The following is a 17,678-nucleotide window of genomic DNA, read 5'->3' on the forward strand; positions in this document are numbered from 1 at the left end:
ACTTGTATTGTTTTTTACCTTCAAGACTTAGCTTTATGGTGGCGGCGGGTCCATTCGTGTAGGCTTTCACTTGAAGAAAGTCTAAAAACACAGCACCCACCAACATCATCATGAAAGTTAATAAAGGAGCAGTAAAAAGAAGACATCACCACCTAATGAAAGACGTAAAAACCAGCAATTCATTAACAGCCCACACGCCATAAACTCTAAGGGATCTTGACGCAGCCTTTAATTACATACAAACGCGAGCGAGATTTATCCCATCGAAATAAAAAAATTTTATTATTTTTTTAAATAAACATTTTATATAATAATAAATGTTTAATCAAATAAAAACCTTTTATTCTGCGATGACAATGGTGATAATGGCAAGATGATCATCACCATGATCAACATTAAACTCATTATAATCAAGGAAACTAAAGAAAGATGGCCATACTGGTAATGACTGCGTAAACAGAGTATAGTGACAGTAATTGTGTGACACTTGAAATAATAGCCATCATGATAATTATGGGCGATTCATGACGATGGGAGCATTCAGATAAAAGTTCAATGCAGAAATAATGTATGGAATGCAGATACTAACCGATCATTATCTTCTACAAAAGCAGATGATGAATAAGACGACCATATAAGCGATGATGATCCACTAACTAGTGGAATCTGAAATAACATTTTTCATTGCACAACGTCTAATTATGATATCGATAAGGATATGTTTACTTGACGATGACCCCCCCCTTCCAAATGAAAAATTCAATCGTGCAAAGATGGTGGTGGTATCAATGCACTTACATATTCTAAAATGATGAGGATGATCATGAGAAGAATGGACTTTCAAGATCATGGTCATAATCGCTCAGATTCTAAAATTATGGCAATGGTTTCTCTATTCACATGCTCGTAATTCTTAGATACGTTTCACATAATAACAGGGTAATGGTCATGACATAATTTGCCCGATCGATGTGAGAATCATAAAATTCACATACTGAAAGTTGATTCACCAGTTCCAAGATCCTGGTGAGGTTTATGAGACTCCCATGTTCTTTGATGATAATGTTCCTTAGCATTAAATTTTTACGTTGATTGGAACTAACACATCAGATACTTATGATAATCCTGCTATATTAAACAAGATGTGTATCCAGAAACACTCACTCATTCTCTCTCACAGACACACACACACATACATACATACATACATACATACATAAATACATACACACACACACACATACATACATACATAAATACACACACATTATATATATATATATATATATATATATATATATATATATATATATATATATATATATATATATATATATAGTATGTACAGTGTCCATAAAGTCATGTTGCAATTTAAAATGCGTGTAGGTTCGTAAGCATACATGATAGAATTAATCGGTAAAAAGGATAAGCTAGCTTGAGGTGTCTAATTTTTCTGTTCTTCTGAATTTTTACCTATTATTTCTGTTATCAAATATTTTTCCCAATTTCTGAAACTATAAATGACTTCTTTTTCAGAACTGCTGTTGACCCATGGCTTCACTAGAAGAGAATGTAAACTGTGTTCTTTGGTTGGGTGAGCTAAAATGTATTGTGGCTGTCCAAGGAAGGTTTACAACCCAGTACAATAAAGAGGCACCGCACAGGAATTGCATAGCAAGGTGGATGAAGAAATTTAAGGAAACCGTTTCTGTTACTGATAAACCACGGTCTGGTGGACCATGTGTAGATGAAGGAACTGTAGCATCTGTAGATTTGATGCATTTCGATTCTGTATGCTTTCATTTTAAGCTCTTTCCGCAGAATCTTATGCATCATAGATTCTGAAAGTCTCGTCTCCGAAGATGCTCGTCTTAGACTCGTTCTCAGACTTCTTTCGTAGAATTCTTCTACAGATGCTACAATTCCTTCATCAACACGTGGTGTACCAGACCGTGGTTCATCAGTAACAGAACCTGCCCTTAAATTTCTTCATCCACCAGGGTATGCAATTCCTGTGTGGTGCTTCTTTATTGTACCGGATTGTAAACCTTCTTTGGACAGCGACAGTAGATTTTAGCTCAGCCAACCACAGAATGCAATTTCCATTCTCTTCTAGTGAAGTCATGGTCAACAGCAGTTCTGAAAAAAAGTCATTATTAGTTTCAGAAATTGGGAAAAATATTTGATAAAACAAATGATAAATAAAACTTCAGAAGAACAGGAAAACTAGACACATCAAGCTAGCTTATCTGGTTTACCGATTAATTCTATCATGCATACTAACGAAGCTACACGTATTTTAAATCGCACCATGACTTTATGGACACTCTGTATGTATGTATGTGTGTATGTATATATATATATATATATATATATATATATATATATATATATATATATATATATATATATATATATATATATATATATATCACATGCCGTCCATGGTGCACCCATCTCTCACTAGCCATATTAGCATCTAGCCATATTTCCCGTTAAACGGTCTGCCAAAGTTGAGTTTTCACGTTAAGATTTTTGGTGTTCACCTAAAGCTGAATACTTGTAATTTATCGCAGTATATTCAAAAAACAAAGAAAAAGGGTAAGAGTGACAGGATGAAGTTAGCCTAACATGAAAATATTTATATAGCATAGAATATGTAACATTTTTTCTCAACACGCACAGCTATGATAAATAGTCTTTCCAGCGATAGGCAGTTTAATACTATTTCTGCCGGCCATTAGGCAATAACACCTACGGAAAAATATTTTTAAAATTTTCTATAAAGAGCCTGCTTACCGATAAGTTTCTTTCATCAGTTGGTGTAGTTATTTGTCAAGCTAGAATACCGTTCTAGTGTCATTTAAAAGAAGATTTAATTTACTTGAATAATTACAAAAAGCTAAATAAAAAAAGTCAAAATGACTCTCTGAAATTAACCAGAAAAAATCCTATATTGAGCTGAAAAAAATCACTAAATACAAAGTAATGGATACAAATTGTTTTGTATCTTCCTAAACTTTGATAAAATTGCTTTATTAATAATCTATGGTGTGTTACTCTTTATGTCGGCAACTGGGCAAATTAACGTAATTTTTTTTTACCGTATGGGTATATTTTATGTATTTAAAATTACTTTCATTTATTATACCCGCAACAGTTATCATTCCCAGCATACAACAAAGACAAATAGTAATTTTGCCTTTATTTCTTTGTTTATTGAGATTTTGACTGCACTGAACTTAAACTACACATTTCATATGAAGAACGTATCTAGCATGAAGCCTCAATAATAATTTAAATTTCAATTTTTAACCAGTACAAATTACTGGAGAGTAATAAGAAAATGAGAATTACTGTAAACTCTACATGCAGTAATTGCAGAATCTGGGAAAATAGAAAAAATTGTTCATCAGTTCTACTTCACCTCTTCTGTGAGAAAAAGACTCCGATGAAACTACTCCTCCAAACAACAGCTGACCGTTAATTACTAAAATCAACCAACAAATAATCAGGCTTGGTTTGCTATACATGGAATCCGTACCAAATGGTGTCAAATCCTAAACCCCCGAATCTCTCTCTCCCTTACTCTCTCAAGTTTCTTAAGCTCTATCGTTTATCGATAAAACTTCCGCAACACAACAATAAAACTCCTAAAAGTAGAAAAAAAAAGAGGCATTACTCCCAGTTGGGCATCAAAAATATCCATAACAAAATGTCTGATACTTTGCTATATCTGTAACCAGACCTGAAACATAAAAAGACCTTTAAAAAACCTGAAACCCGTGGAATCCGCTACTAAAATCTTACAATGGGCACGAGACGCAAGACATAGTATGTCAACTACCTAATGCACGACAATTCCACGGTTTCCCATTACGATATCTCAGCGACGCAACAGATCAAGTCTTAATAGCGAAAGTTGTGGGTGGTACTTCTGACAGCAACCTGGAGACTACTCGTATACTCGTACTTTGCTACCGAGATGAGGCCGGCTGTTCCTTGGCTCTTGACACTAGGAATGCAAACTAGTGCGAATATATCTAGGCTCTGTGCTATAAATCTTTGCAATTGTACTGTATGCCAGTTGTCCCTTTTCTTAGATTACTTTCTTCTTAGGTGGGTCGTCTCCGGTTTCTGATTTATGCCACTTTTTTCCTTTTCTTTCTCATTGCGTTACATTAACAGATATTATATGTAAAGATAAGACCATTTTGAAACTCAATTACTTTCAATCGTGCATGTATTAGTATGAAAGGATAAATAATAATTAGACAGAACATGAATATTTTCTAAATAAAGGTTTCATCCTACGTATGATATATATACAGGGTGTTTCGAAATTAGAGCCACCCCCCCTCTACAGCGTAAACTAAAATTGATATGGACAAAAACAAAAGTAATTCAGAACAGGTATTTATTTAAGTTTCTCTCTGAGTATCTATTTTGTGTGGCCTCCAACTGCCTGTACCACAGCCTGCATTCTTGAGGGGTATGATTTCAGCAAATTGCAAAAAAGCTGAGACTCAAACTCCATTTCCCTGAGCACTTTGGTCACCTCTCTTCGCAGGTCGTCGAGGCTTGGTATACCATCATAGTTCACTGTGCGTGCTTCAACACGATCTTTTAAGATACTACCAATGTTTTCACACACATCAAGGTCAGGGGAGCTACCTGGAAATTCACTTGACGAGAAGAAATCGATACCACTGTTTTGAAGCAGCTCCTGTGTCTGAAGAGCCATGAAACATGGTGCCTTATCATGCAAAAATGTGACTTCAACAGATAACACATTTTCAGGATCTTTGAGGAAAGGAAATACTCCACCAGTAAGCAGAGTTTCTCTGAAGTACTCGCTATTCCATGACTGTCCTTTTTCTTTGATGATTCACATTGACTGTTTGGCTGTGAAACAGAGAAAAATTCCCAAACATTCAGGAAATTTCACAACTTGGCGATAGCGCACGCCATTGCTGATATCATCCAACTTTGCAGCCCAACTGATGTAATTTTTATGATTTGGCTTCCTGACTGTGCAAATGAAGAATTCATCTGATGCAGCAACATGGAGAGTCAGCTTCATCCCAATCTTTAAGAAATGAACCACAAAACCATGCACGGTCTTCTCTCTCTTGCTGAGTGATGTTGGGCTTACTGATAACATGAAATGGCTTGATACTAGATTTTTTCAACTCACGATATACAGCACTATAACTTTTCTTCTTTCCCCTTTTTGTTTCTAGTTCAAGCGCCAATTTACCTAAAGACCTTCTTGGTCTACCCACTGCCTCAGCTATGATGTCTTTTGACTCCTGAGAAAGGACTTCAGGCCTTCCAAGATTCTCACTCTTTTTGCGATGACAGTCATATGGATTTTTGTTCCAGTTTCTTTTAACAAAGGATTCATCTCTTTTAATGTATTTAGCTATCCAGGAACGTGAAATGAAGGATGCGCCAGCATCCCTGGCCTCTCTGAAGGTTATAGCCCAGATTTGGTCGATCCATCTGATTTCCTCTGAGTCGTTAGCCATGGCTGTATCTAACTCCGTCACTCAGTCTGAATATACAAGAAATGTAAAATGGAAAACAGCTTAATAGAAACTTAAAATAATGTACTTGGAGATAGGCTATAGCAGAAAACTTCATAACTTTACGTTTGTTCTGTGGTGGAGGGGGCTCTAATTTGAAACACCGTGTGTATATATGTGTGTATATATATATATATATATATATATATATATATATATATATATATATATATATATATATATAATTTTATATATATACATATATAATTTCTTTATATTGCTACTCAATAATGTTTCGTGGTTTGTAGGCGATTACAGAAATATGAGGGCTATCAATATTGATCGGAAACTCAATTTATGCTTCTAAGAAAGGATATCATCAAGAAATATACATTTTACGTATGAAAAACTCTCACAAAACCCGAGATGCGTTCTTTCTTACAGATTTCCAAAGCCAAACAAATTGCTTCTACACAACTCCTTCCGCGATTTTAAAACCAGCGAAAGCTTTCAGGACGCGGAAATGTGGAAATGTGGAAGACGTATTTGTGGGTTTCGGCTCGAGATCTTTATCTGATTATGTAACTGCATAAAATCCTGAGTAACTGTCATAATATTGATAATCACTAAGCCACTTTAACAAAGGGCATATACATAACCACCTAAGTTCATGAACGAAAATGAAAATGAGTTACATTTATATACAAAAAATAACACCTGTACAATCAGAAATATGGATCAGATCTCGGAAATTCGTAAACGGACAATACACACACACACACATATTATATATATATATATATATATATATATATATATATATATATATATATATATATATATATATATATATATACATCCATGTATTATATCATATATATATATATATACAGGCTATATGCTTGTTGGAGATGAGAAAAGGCAAGTTGGGGGTCAAAGTTCGATGGAAGAAATTGATGTGAGCACAAAACAAAAATTTCTAAATCATCTCAAAAGGGCAATAGAAAACAGAAAAGCAAAAGATGTGATTAAGAAAAAAAAAAGCTAAAATAAAAAATAATGCAACTAAAGCAATATCCTCAGCAAACCAGTCGCTAACAATTTCTTCCTTTTCCAGTAAACAAAAGAATAAGTAAATACAATCATTCTAAGGCGCCTTTCAACCAGAACCATTTAAAATTCAGCTTAAACTTCTACGATTCGGTCGTCGAATCTCGTTGAGGAGTAAATTCTCTTGATTCTGATGTTGTGGCTCGCTGTGAATGGAAAGCAGCAAACATGAACTTCACTCCATTCAGGACGGGAAAAATGTCTGCGTGTGTTGTACGTGTGCGTTAGTGTGGGTGGGTGGGTGGCTTTCTTTAAGTAGTGTATTATTCCGCAAAAGAGAAGAAAAGCACAACCCAATTACATGAGCAGAGGGAGGAAAATTACAAACGAATAAATACACAATTGTGTGTGTATATGTGTGTATCTGTCCATCCTCCTCCCAAAAGACTTGCTGGTTACTAAAAAGCTTAAGCTTACATTCTCTGAAGGGCCCCTTTTCTCCAACGAAAATGCATATGGCAAATTTCTCTCTATCTTTCTCTCTCACAAACAATTGTATATATATATATATATATATATATATATATATATATATATATATATATATATATATATATACATATATTAAACTGATGGTATTATTCAATCAATCATTTCCTCGGGGATGAACTCGATGAACTCGCCACCACATTCTGTCCTGGGCTAACTCCTCAACACTCTCCTCCTGCTTCCCGTCTCAATGTCCTTAACCACGTCTCCTTTGGCCAACCTCTATCTCTTCTACCAAGGGCAACCCACCCCGGTGTATCTCGTACTATTCCCTGTCTTCTATACACATAGCTTAGCCACTTCCAGCGTGAGAATCTACCATACTCATCGACCGGCTGTACCCCCGTTACTTCTCTAATTCTGTTGTTTGATATCCTATCCCTCCAACTAATTCTTAATATTCTTCTGAGTGCCTTATTTTCAAATACTAAGAATTTATTATCCGAAGTCATTGTACTGTACCATGGCTCATGCCCATAAATCAAAATACTCTTTAAAAATTGCCTTATAAATTTTGATTTTGTATGTACAGAAAAATTGCTAACATTCCAAATATTTTTAAGCAATCCCATTGCCTGATGAGCCTTTTTTAATCTTTCCATAAATTCTGTGCTCAGAGAACCATCCTTGTCTAAATAAGTACCAAAATATTTAAACTTATCCACTTGCTTTATAACCAAATCTTCAATTAGACAATCCTGTGCATTTTCAATGTTCATATTCATCATTTCAGTTTTTCCACTATTAATAACCAAACCAACCTTTCGACCTTCACTCACTAGACAATCCAACACACTCGGCATCTTTTCTGGTCACTCGCAGATCAAAACCATATCATCAGCATAATCCAGGTCAAGTAGTTTCGCATTTTCTCCCCAGAGTATAACTGCATCCGTTTCTCTTTTAACCCTTCTCATAACGTAATCCACGACCAATACAAACAACAGGGGAGACAGAGTGCCACCCTGAATCACACCAGACTTGGCTTCAAATGGATCACTCAAACACCCATCAACCATCACTTTACAAGATGTGCCCTCATGCATGTTCATGATAACCCTCACAAACTTTTCCGGTATTCCATAATGCCTCATGATTTTTCCCATAGTCCTTCTCGAAATACTATCAAAGGCCTTTTCAAAATTAACAAAACTAAGACTCAACGGAGTTTTTATTTCATTTGCTTGCTGCATTAAATGCCTAACTATGATCTGATCGCTGCAACCCCTTCCCTTTCTAAAACCAGCCTGCTCATCCCTCAGAATACCATCAACCACTGGCTCCAATCTATTCAACATTACAGAAATTTTTCAAGGCTACAGGTGACAAAGTGATTCCCCTCCAATTACCACACTTATTCAGATCTCCTTTCTTTGGGACTTTAATGATCACACCAGCGGAGATATTTATTCAAGGAAACTTTTTGAATAAATACCTACGCTACATACCATCCAGTTTAAATGAGGTCCTGTTATTTATTGTATTAATGCACAGAATAATTGTGTAAGTGATAAAGTTTACATATATATATATATATATATATATATATATATATATATATATATATATATATATATATATATATATATATATATATATATATATATATTATATATTATATATATATATATATATATATATATATATATATATATATATATATATATATATATATATATATATATATATATGCATGTTTGAGTGTGCAGACGTCCCAGATCTTAAGAAAGAGGGCATCGGAGTTGAGGGACGTGAAAGGACATCAAGATTCCCGTCACGTCCTTTTCCACACAGACACAAGTACGCACAAACACAAGGCCGTCAACACACGAGCAGACTCAGTTTCCATAGATAACTTGGATAGCTGAGATATGTGGGGAAAACTAAGTTCTGATACTGAGAAGGGATAATATCCTCTATAAAAATAATGATTAGACTGATAATATCCTCTATAAATAATAATGATTAGACTGATGAAATAAAGCTCAAAAACAAGACGCCACATATGGCAGACAATGAAACTAATGGTACAAAACATTTTCAAGCACTGATGACTTAGAAATAAACTTCCAAATTAAGGAAAAAAGCAAATTCGTAATCCAAACATCTTCAATCACGCTGAGAAAACATACAATTATCCAAAGCATACTAGCCTTTAGCATCGACTACTCTCTCTCTCTCTCTCTCACACACACACAATGGAATACGCTCCAGAATGGCTGAGAATCAAGGCCGCTGAGCACGAATTGCTTGGATTCCCTTTCACCACCGCCTGGTCTAAATGGGGGAACCCAGAGATAGCATCCTCTGCCTCTAATAACTGCCTCTTACTTTCAAAATATCCCGTAATGGGCCACTGCATTACTTAAATTGCATTTTAAACTAGAATCACGTAACTTATCGATAGCGCTGCCTTACATATTTGCGAAAAAATCATTATCATCAGATTTGCCAAAAATGACTATAACTGTCAACAAAACTAATTTGAAATACACTTTTACATAAACAATTTGTAAGTACTACCATAAAACTAAGAAAAGGGACCAGGAATAATTTTCTTAAAAAATAATAACGAAAACTACACACCCACGCGCGTATACACATACATACACATAGTGTGTGGTTTTCGTAATTTTTTAAAGAAAATTTGTGTGTGTATGTACATAAGAAAATTATTCCTGGTCCTTTTTCTTGGTTTTATGGGAGTACTTACCAGTTGTTTATGTAAAGGTGTACTTGAAATTACTTTTGTTGACAATTACGGTCATTTTTGGCAAATCTAATGATGATGATTCTTTCGCAAAAATATGTAAGGAACGTTACTGATAGGTGAAGTTAAAACACCCACATTTGGCATACGTGATTCCTGTTTAAAATCAATTTAAGTAACACAATGACCCATTACGGGGTATTTTGAAAGAGGCAGATATATATATATATATATATATATATATATATATATATATATATATATATATAAAATTTTATATATATACATTATATATATATATATATATATATATATATATATATATATATATATATATATATATATATATATATATATATATATATATATATATATATATATATATATATATATATATATATATATATATATATATATATATATATATATATACACAATCAGGCTGGTAGGTAACAAAATAAGAAACGGCGTTTCTGGAGTAAAAAAGAATGGAAAGTGCTGTGGAAATGTTTTTAAAGGGAATTGACTCTTAGAAGTATATGGTTCCGAAGAAGATTATTAATAAGTAAACGTTGGATTATAACAATGGTAAAGAAAAGTTTGCTGGATTGTGCGATGACAGTAAATGGTAGTGAGATGAAGGATGCATTGGTGAGAAAAGGAGTTGCTGCATCTATATCTGTCCATATTCATATTGGAAGAGAGGGCGAAAACGTAATAAAGACGAGCATCTCCGGAGAAATTGACGAATTGTGGGCAAGGGATAAGTTACGGATGGTTTTACATAGATAGCGAGGAGTACATATGGGTATGGGAAGGTAGGGGAGAGAAAACTTTAAATGGCAGGATGAAGAAATAGAAGGTTTAGTGACAGAACGCAGAAATTTAAGGAGGATAAGATGTTCTACAGGAAAATAAATGGAGAGAGAAATGTTAGTGAACAAATGGTATTGGGATAGAGAGGCAAACTAAGAGATGAGGGCTGAGGTGAATGCAGGCATGCAGTCCTCGGTTTAAGAAGAGAATACTTGGAAGAAATATCTTTTGTATATGTGGAAGATATGAGAGAGGTAAAGCTGAATTAGGCAGAACTGGAAATGGTTATTGTACATTTGAAAATATTCTTGTGAAAATGATTGTTGAGGATGTGATAGGGCAATTCAGAGGCCGAGGGATGGCAAGACACCAAATGGGATTACTTCCGAGAAGCTGAGGTAAAGTGGTGATCTGTGGTTAGTGCGGTGCATCTAGATGAAGCATGCTTGAGATGAATAACTGTATCACTGTATTCGGATAGAAATGATAAAGTTGTATAATACGATTCTAACTAAGAAAGACACATGAAACAAAAACTGCTACAGGAAGAACAATCTAACCTTAGACAATGAAGAGGTTGTCTTTGTAGTTCTAGGAAAAGATCGAAAAAGAAGGAAAACACTGGATGACACATACCTGACGGAGAGGCAATGTGGAAACTGTTGATGATGTATGGCATACAAGATACGCCGCTGTGAGCAAATTAATGATGAAATCGAAAAGGAAATACAGTATGTAGATTGGAGACTGGCTGGTTTGGTGTAAAAGTGGGTCTGAGGCAATAGTTTTTTATGTCTACGGAGCTATCAATTTGCTTTCAATCAGAATGTAAAGAAACCTGTGTTCGTATGTTGGAGCATCTGAGTAGTGGACCGTCAGATAACATACACGCTCGGATTCCATTTACAGTTGTAGCCTAATAACGCTGACTGATTGCTAAATGTTATCTCTTCCACGCATAGTGTTGCTGGTTTGTTTTTTTTATACACCACGTTACCATTAATAACGTAGTTTACATAAAAAATAGTTTATTCTAGAGTGTGACCTTTCTTTGAATTGCACTTTATTAGTATAAAATTATGTCTTGGTGTTTTTCCTCTATTTTAGGTCGAAAATGGCTTCATGTTTTGAAGCCGAAACGTCCCAATGGAATAAAAATGTTGCCTATAGCGCTTGTTTGGCTGTTCCGGATGCCTTTTATGAAGTTATCCCATCGTCAGTGGAAATGCAAGACACATTTAAAGAAAAAAGAAAGTTGTCATATTTATGGCGACGAAAGTGAACCAGCAACACAATGCGTGGGAGATAACATTTAGCAATCAGTCAGCTTTATACAACTGTAAATGGAATCCGAGCGTGCATGTTATCTGGCGGTCCACTACTCGGATCTTCAACAATCTCCAGCAACTTTCACAAATGGCATAATAATGACAGGGCAAATACATTTGTGATGCTTGAAGTGTTCATAGTAGGCTTAGGGAACGAAATTTGATAATCAAGGTGATTTTAAAACACTCATTTCTATTAGCTTCTCGATTCGGAGAATTTAAAAGCAGGTACACGGGGTAAGTTTTGGAGGTAGAAGTACTATACATCATTAACATAAACGGTATCAAGTTTACAACAATAATTTTAACTTTTCACTGCTTTCTCTTAAGTCTGATAAGTTCTACAGAGTAGTCACGATGCCTACAACTCCATTTACATCCAACATATGGAATTCTTGAAATAATTAGAAGCACTTACTCAAATCATATCAAGAATGTGGTGGGGGCTCATCCTTGATGAGATAAGGACACGTGACTGCGCTGCATTTAATAAGTTCAACTTTCAACACAATCGACCAGTCGTTTACATTAAACATCCAGATATTCTTTCAGAAACCGAAATAAAACAGACATTAAAATTCTTAATACTGAGCCGAAAAGTTTCCATATCGTGTAAGCACAAAAACAAGACCTAACCTTCTTACAGTCTATTTCAGGTTAACTATCAAATGTCGTAGTAAATGATTAAAGAGAAAGGAAAATGGTGTACGTGGACCTACCTGGGGCCCCGGAGTGTCCTAAAATTTCAAAAGACATCGAACTATCTCGATCGAAAAATGCATTAGAAAATCCACAAAAAAACAATTCGAAACATGGGAACGCCCATAAGAACATGAGTGCTACAGATTTAAACGACAATCGGACGAGTGATGATATTCCCGAAATCTTTGTTCTAAGTAAAAATGGAGAGAGGACAACGCAAAGCCACTCATGGGATACATATCCCGAGTGTGAAAAGGAGAGTACAGGAACCTTGAAAACTGAAGTTACTCCCAGCATGCTCTGCATTAAAGGTCACGGCAGAGAAAAGAGTGACATGTACTCTGAAGAAAAGCTGAAAAATGTTGATTATAAAATCGGTGCAAGTAACCCTTTATTGAACAATGGGTCAAAGGACTTTGAAAACAACACCATCTCCAAGAGACACATAACGGATAGCAACGCAGACAACTATGTTACAGATGAATTTGACACTGACTGCGAAATTGAAATAGTACCAGAATTCACCGCTCTAGACAACGGTGCTAGCCCTTTGCTTAGGTCTAGAATGAAGCATATCCCAAAGTGTACCAATAAAGTGACCTTAAGCCGACCCGATACAACTGAGGCCGACCACAATAGAGAAAGCGCTCTACAGAATCTACTTTACAATTTCGAAACCTCTGTCACACAGTATGAACAATCCGTCCTCGATTCTCCTATATCCGTCTCGGATTATGTAGATAGAAGGGGCGAATCGAATGACCCACACACACTGCCTCACTGTTTCTTCGGAGGTTTCGACATTGCTAATGATTCGAACCTTCTGCACGACTTCGGAAACTTCCACTTTGATGACGACGACTACAGCACGACCATCATCGTTCAAGAAGGCGATGACGACGATGATTCGGTCATCATCCTACACACGGAACAACTTTCAAGCAAATCAGGCAATTCTCAGAATCCTCCCAACATCTTGTGGAATGAACCACGTGTCCTCTCTTCCCTGAGTGATGTCTCTCTTATCGATGTCGAAGATTCGTCCCTCTGGAAAGACTGCGCTCTCCTGAAGGACTATTCACCTTCCATAGAATGTTCACCCTTCAAGGACTTTGCCTCCTTAAATGACTTTTCCCTCACGGGGGAAACTTCTCCATCTCCTCTTCAAAACGTTTCCCCATTAGAAAACTCCTCACTTGTTTCTACCAGAGACAATTCACCTTCGAGAGAGACTAATTCTGTAAGAGAAATTTCCCCCCAAAGTAACCCCGCATCACCTCTACAAGACGTATCCCCTCTACCAATGGAAAACGAAGCACCAGAAACTTCACCATCGGCACCTCCTTTAGGATGTGTCGATGGTGAGACTTCTACTCAAGGGGACGTTTCAGCATCGATCCCAATAACAGCAGAGTCACCTCAAAAGGGTGCACCTACAACAGAACCGCCTCTCGACGTTGATGAAAACCCTAAAGAGACATCCGAGACGTCTCTCATAACGACCAAACTAACACAGGACACCATACCAACAAATTCACACATAACCACCAAGGCTTCATTGGCCACTGCCCCAGCAATAACGGCTTCCCCTCCAAATGATATTACATTTGAATCTCCTATTGTTCAGGAGACTTCCTCTAAAGAAATACTACATAAAGAACATACCAAAATTCAAGATACTATACTTCCCTTTGGGATGGAGAACAAAAGTCGTGGAATCTTAGCTAGCTGTCAAGTTCCTAAAAGCGTGGCTGAAATTCCAGAAGCACTCCTTAATATGAAGGACACTCATATAAAATCCCCTTCGAAACATTCCAAGAGTGGCAAATCCTTGCAAAGTAGATTACTTAATGAGAAATGCAAAGGAAAATCTTGGAGAGACTTCAGGATGGACCCTTCACACATCGTCAATACTCTCACTCGACCTTACCTAGAGAGAGAAAAACATAAGCCGAAATGTACCAAAACAAAGGGTTGTCCAGATTCCAGCAACAACTCTTCTGGAATTAAACATGATCGGAAGGAATCCCTGGACGGGAAAAAGGGTACCCAAAAGACAAAGAATGACATCGGAGATTCCTTCGGCCCAAGATTCTTTGCTGATCTTTGTAGTCTTTGGCCAGATATAATAGTCAGGTAAGTGGAATTTTTTCTACATTTCGTACACAGGATATCACTTAAATTTAAGGTCTACAGTAAAATCGCAAATTCTGTCTCAAAGCTGTCAAATTCCAAAAGCTATGAACACAGGTAGGTATAATGTGCCTCTAATTATTCTAGAATAACTATAAATGTTTTTCCAGAGTAGTTTTCTCTAATAAACATAACAGGTCCTAAATATTATACAGGTATGTATATCATTAATTAATTCACAAGACCATTGAGCTCCAGCATAGCGAAAAATTGCGCTGAAACTAAAACAAAAATGTTCACTCCCATTTCTTTAACCCTTACCGAGAGTTTTACAGTTACTCCATTATTTACTTCTATCAAGCTCATATGTACTTGGTAGTTATCACCAATTTTATATCAGTAAGTATTTCTCCCAAATTCCAAACACTGCTGGAAACAAAATACTATTTTTCATTACTAATGAAACACCCATTTTTGGGATAATTTTCCAATTTTAACATATGTCATTTTCATAATAGAAAATTTTCACAGGTTAAACCACAAAAAAATAATACATATGTAGGTATATATGTATGTATGCGTGTGTGTGTGTATGGATTATATATATATATATATATATATATATATATATATATATATATATATATATATATATATATATATATATATATATATATATATATATATATATGAAAAAGGTACAAAACATGGAAAATGTAGGAGCAAAGTAGGGAAATAAGAAGAAAGCGAGAAGAGGCTGGTGATTGCAGATGATAAGTGTTCATTGATGACAGGAAGGAAGCTGCACAAACTGGTAAAACAATCTGGAAGTGTAAGGAAGGGGAGAAAGTTGAAAGTGAATTTGAAAGCGAGTGGTAATAAGGGTAGTGTTATGGTAAATGGCAAAGAGGAAAATGAGTATACAAGGGAAGTACCCACCACAGAGCAGGTGAAGCCAGGAAGCCACCTTAATCGGCGCTGAAATTTTTAGCGAGAAGAGGAGTGTTTTTTTACATAATAAACAATAAATGTGGAGTCACAAGAGTCGGAAGAAACAAAAAATTATCGTAAAACGGTTGGCATGCAGAAGATGGAGTGGTCTGTGCTGTCAGTTGGTGTAATCAACTAGATGTAATGAAGAAGATAAGTTGGCGATGTGTATGTAATTCCAAAGTCTTCGGATTAAAGATGACAGGGAGACAGAGAGTGTAGGCAAGGAATAGACGAAAGGAGGAAAGTTTTAGACAAAAGACGACACAAGAGAGAAACACCTGGAAAAGGCTTATTAAAACAGCAACCCCGACTAAGGATTAAACTGAGAAGACATACATACAAACATACTTTAATACACATATATATGTGTGCATATGCATGAATGTGTGTAGCCTATGCTCTGTTTACGCACAATACCAGCCTAAAACAGCAAGCAGCAAAGCTTGAAAAAAAAAAAGGGGGAGGAGGAAAGTCCCCTGCCAGAATTCCTGTGGAAAATGGTAGTAGTACGAACCGATAGAATCCCTAGCCAATAACACTGAAATAACTTCTGTCCTCGTAATCTAAACCTCCATTCATCCTGAACCCCTTTCTGCTATTCCGCGGCCTATACCGCTTAGCAATGGTTGGCTATTTCCCTCATCCATCCCAAATTTGTAACAGTCTACCTTCAAATGTAAATGTAAACGAGACAATTTTCCTACGACATATCTATTCGTATTTATATTCCATTTCCCATAAATATAAAAAAAAAAACACCAGCAACGTACAATTTACTATTTCTCTCTCTCTCTCTAGGAAAAAAACACAGGTCCTGGCAACTCCCTGCTAGGCTTTCCCAACACCGACTGAGCGAAACCGCCACCAATGCTGCAATGTTTTATTATTTTTTGTTTTGCCTCTCCAATTAGGAGCTGCTGTGTTGCCATCTACAGTATATCAAGACGCCAATATTAAAAAATTAATTATCTGTGTTTTCCGGCTTCTAACGATCCCTCTCGTTATTCTTCAATATCAGTATATCCTCTTAATCTTTATCTTCATAAGTTACTCAAATACATTTTCACCTTAACAATTCAAGTTAAAACTTAGAAGTCAATTTACAATAACCTTTAACGTAATATATTTATAAACTTATCAAGCTCATTATTTACTTAAAACAGAATTTAAACTCATCGAGCTATAAACAAAAAAATTCCAAACATTTTCCATTATGCGATTAATACCTCTACCACAGTAATGCTGCGCGGAATTAATTCTCATTATAGTTCTCAGAATTAATCATCTGCATGAAATATAACAATTTTTTTGGATTTCCGTAATGTGAATTGTCAAAACTAATGTGATGTAAGAAAATAAATAATATTAGTGCCCAATAACAAAAGGAATAAAGAGCAAATCTGCATAATTTATTTTCTTGATTAAAATTATGATCCTACTACTATTGTGAAAAAAAATAATGTCTACATTTGCACATACCACTGAAGAACAAAAGCTAAAAGACGAAGTAACAATGACATGAACTAGAAATTAAATAAAATCAACACTGATAACCCTACTCAACAAAACCATTTGCGTTAATATCAATCAAATAACTAAACATTCTGAAATATTGGTATTGGAGAATCTCTCTTGAAATGGGAAGCCCGAACAGAGGAAAGTAAATATCGGGCCTATACTAACTTGGACCATTTATATTTTCCACGGTCAAACTTATTTTAAAACTTCGTGAATCTCCGGTGTGTGTGTGTGTGTGTGTGTGTGTGTGTGTGTGTGTGTGTAAGCGCGCGCGCTTTAAAATCCACCTCAAGCTCCTGAGTTGCAAAATAACGAAATCCAGCAACTTGTTTCACTCTTCATTATAGACTT

The 17,678-nt window shown here is 35.7% G+C and overlaps 1 protein-coding gene across 2 annotated transcripts in view; it reads left to right on the top strand.

The window, feature by feature from the left end:
* The window catches only part of Aplip1 (JNK-interacting protein Aplip1), a 435,485-nt gene that overhangs the window by 289,427 nt on the left and 128,380 nt on the right, over positions 1-17,678 (top strand). The window contains exon 2 of one of the 2 annotated variants that reach the window (XR_010853664.1): positions 12,638-14,819. The exons of the other annotated variant lie outside the window; for it this stretch is intronic. The gene's annotated coding sequence lies outside the window, so the exon portion shown is untranslated. The remainder of the gene's footprint in view (positions 1-12,637; positions 14,820-17,678) is intronic. 2 annotated transcript variants of the gene reach the window in all.

Source organism: Macrobrachium rosenbergii, chromosome 8 (genome assembly GCF_040412425.1).
Source record: "Macrobrachium rosenbergii isolate ZJJX-2024 chromosome 8, ASM4041242v1, whole genome shotgun sequence".
NCBI lineage: Eukaryota > Metazoa > Arthropoda > Malacostraca > Decapoda > Palaemonidae > Macrobrachium > Macrobrachium rosenbergii.